The sequence below is a fragment of the Chinchilla lanigera genome, unplaced genomic scaffold (genome assembly GCF_000276665.1).
Source record: "Chinchilla lanigera isolate Chin_1 unplaced genomic scaffold, ChiLan1.0 scaffold00092, whole genome shotgun sequence".
Lineage (NCBI taxonomy): Eukaryota > Metazoa > Chordata > Mammalia > Rodentia > Chinchillidae > Chinchilla > Chinchilla lanigera.
The window spans coordinates 6,412,708-6,416,404 of NW_004955493.1; positions in this window are offsets into that span (position 1 = coordinate 6,412,708).

A 3,697-nucleotide genomic window follows, 5' to 3' on the forward strand; every position below is an offset into this window, starting at 1 on the left:
GTGAAACAGGCCTGCATGAGATACTGTTGTGGGCTCTAGGTCTTCAGCTGGACTCATGCAGGACATTTTCATGGGATCCAGGCACTCGGCTAGATTCCTTGGTCTTGGTGTGTGGACAGATTTCCTGCACTGTTTTGCATATCATTATTTGGGTGATTATTATAATCATATAAAATATGTGTCCTGTATTATATTGTTCTCCCTTGCAAAATAAGCCCCAAACCAACACACCTGGGTAACTTGCTGAGGGAACCTTGGCTGGACGAATGGATGGATGGATACGTAGCTCAAGGTACAGGCCCATGGTTCAATGTCTAGTACCACAGAACAAAGATCTGGGCTTGCAGGTTCTGAAAGAAATATTTTAGGGTGATATATTTCGAATATACACTTCAAATTTTCCAATATATATTTGGAATTTTCCTTTTATGCCCTCACTTGACTGCAAAATCTTTATTCCCCTCTCTTGGGATGAGACTATTTATTTATTTATTTATTTATTGGTACCAGGAATCAAACTCATGACCTCAGGCTTGCCAGGTAAGTGCTTAAGCCACTCTACTATACCTGCCCCCCTCCCAGGATGAGACTATTTTAAATGCTCTTAGATCTCACTCCTGAAAGTTAAAGCTTACTGCTTTAGTTTAAGGGACAAAATATTGAAGTGGTTGCATTAGTTCTTAGGCTGAAATTAACTTCATTTGCCTGAAATGATGCCAACTGGAAGGAGATTATTTTGTAGAGGACCAGTCAGTACCCACTAACAGGACTCCAGGGCTGGGAGGAGACTGTGGTACTTTACCGTTTCTCTGAATTGATCTTGAAGCCTCTTTTGAAGGTTTCAGGAGTGATCTCATCTTTCTTTAGGTACCATCTTCCAGCCCCTCAAATGAGGCCAGTTGACAATCAAAGGCATGAAGCCAGGTGTGGTGGCACATGCCTGTAATCCCAGCACTCAGGAGGCTGAGGCAGGAGGATCTTTGCCAGCTGGAGACCAGCCTGGGCTACAAAGTGAGCTCAAGGCCAGCCTGAACTACATAACAAGACCCTGTCTCAAAGGACAAAAGAAAAGAAAAGAAAATCAAAGGCAATTTGTAGGGGTTGTATAGGACCCAGAGTACTTTGATGAAATCATGTGTCATTCCCAAAATAAGGCATTTGACATTTTTTTGCCACTTCTCCCGTCCCATGGAATGTGATAACTTAATTTTATAAAGATTCTTAGTAGTTATACTCAGCATTACAGAATTTATTAAAAAGTTCTAGTTTATCAAGCATTTGTAGTGCCTTCATATAAAACATTGCAAAGCAAAATTCTTGGCTAAGCAAATGGAAAAAATATCTTCTACGTCTAAAAATGAGCTAATATAAAGCCAAACTCCCAATAAAATCTACACACTGCATTAGACCCTACTTTGTCTTTTTTTTTTTTTTTTTTTTTTTTTTGGTCTTTCTGAGACGGTCTCGCTATGCAGTTCAGGCTAAGCTCACTTTGTAGCCCAGGCTAGCCTCAAACTTGCAACAATCCTCCTCCTTCAGCCTCCTGAGTACTGGGATTATAGGCGTGTGCCACCACACTCGGCTGGACCCTACTTTGGTAACAAACCTAACTTGTGCTCTTCTTTCATGATATTTGTAAGGTACAGTTCATTTTTTTCACCTGATCCCAAAGCTCCAAGAGTTAATTTCTTGAGATTGCATGATTTGTAGGGTGCAGTTAAGACAAAATCTTTCACCACCTGCAGCTGAAAAAGGGCCCTGGATATTGCTACATCGTTGCACAGAGGCATCCGGGGCTTGGAGCCATTGCTGAACAGGCACTGCTCGCTAGCCGCAGCTTGATGCTGCCTGCAGATGCCAGTCTGGGAACACAGCTTGATAGAGTGACAAAATGAAGTTTTGAAATCCATTTCCAGATACATGGGCGGTGAACGTGAGAGGTACAGTGATTGCTTCACAGCTATGCTCTCTTTACGTATTTAACGTGTCAGTCCAGCTGGCCCTATTTGTTACGCAGATGTTCCTTGACTGACAGATGACTCTACATACCATCATGCCTGTGGTGTCAGAGGAAGCATATGATAGCAGCACAGGTGATGGTGCAGGAGAACATGGTTTGAAGAGGTCTAGGAAGGCCCGATGGAGGAAGGGTGGTCTACTGGGAAGGACTGACTTATCTCCAAGGGAACTTGCTTACTACCCATTTTCCACTTGTCCGTGTAACACTGCCTGATAATTGTCAAGCCTACTAAGCACAGTTCCAGTTATTCACACACTGACTATAATTGGTGTCAGCTGGTGCTCTGTTGAAATCAGCTCTATGGATCTACGGAGAGTGAGAGTGTGGTGGCAGGTGGTGGGGCGAAGATCTTGGAGAATGGAATTAGAGAATACAGCGGTACAGAAGGTGAGCTCAGGGGATCCACAGCGTCCCTGCAGCACGTCACCGTGGGAAGGGGTAACAGGAGATGCGGCGGGGAGCTGCTAACCACACCGATTTGAGATCTTTCCACTTGCTGAGTCTGTAGAAGTCTTCCGGAGGCCAGGAGACTGACCCCTTCCTTCGTACAGGACAGCGGTGATGAACCTATGGCACGTGTGCCGCTGTAGGCTGTTTGTATCGTTGAAAGCTCTAAAAGGTTCGCCATCACGGATACAGGGCTTCCTCTGGGACTAAGGCTATTGCTGTCATTGCCTGAGTAACTTTTCATTAGGTCCTAGACAAGAAGCTCATGGGACTTACTAGGGAACTTGGCTCAATATCGTGTTTGCATTGTTTCTGTGAGAAAGGTATTCTGTCAATCTGGACAGCCGTACAGACAGTGAAATCTGATCCTTACTGTCTGCTCCTCCTCCTCAGTAACAGTCCTCTGAGCTTCCGGTGCAGCATTCGCCCAACTCCTCTCTTTGGGGTTGACACCAAGCCTTACCTCTGAGGACAGGCTGTGATCCAGGCCAGGCCAGTCACCCTGGCCACTTCAGCTAGAGATGTGACCTAGGGGAGGGAGATCTCCAGGTTCCGCAGAACAGTTGGAAAGACGAGGGCCCGGATGTAGCTCAGCGGCAGAAGCACCTGCCTGGGAAGATGCCTCTGTCCTTCCCCTGTGTGGGTGTGGAGTTGGTTGCCATCAAATACGAAGAACCTGCTCAGATGGCGTCAACCGAGAATAGCAGAGCCAAACACAGAGGCTCAGAAACACTAACTTCACGTGGGTGCTGGGTACGTAGCTGAATACAGCGGTGCCTTGGTTTGAAAACTTAATTTGTTTTACAATTTTGGGGAAAATGGCTGCATTTGTATTTGTGTAGGTGAAGACGGTCGTGGTCGTGCTTGTCATCCAATATGGAGTCTGCAAACCGAAGCAAAATTTTGCTGAGCACTTTTGTTTGTAAACGAACTGTTTGCAGACAGAGCAGTCATGAACCGAAGTCTTACTGTACCTCTCACTTACATGAGCTAAAGAGCCGGGCGTGGTGGCGCATGCTTGTAATCCCAGCACTTGGGAGGCTGAGGCAGGAGGATCGTTGGGAGTTCAAGGCCAGCCTGGGCTACAAAATGAGCTGAAGGCCAGCCTGAAGTGCATAGCGAGACCCTGCCTCAAAAAGACAAAAAAGTAAATTTTTTATATATATGAGCTAAAGAAGATTCAGTCAGGCTTGGTGGTACATGAACGTAATCCCAGCACTCTGGGAGGCT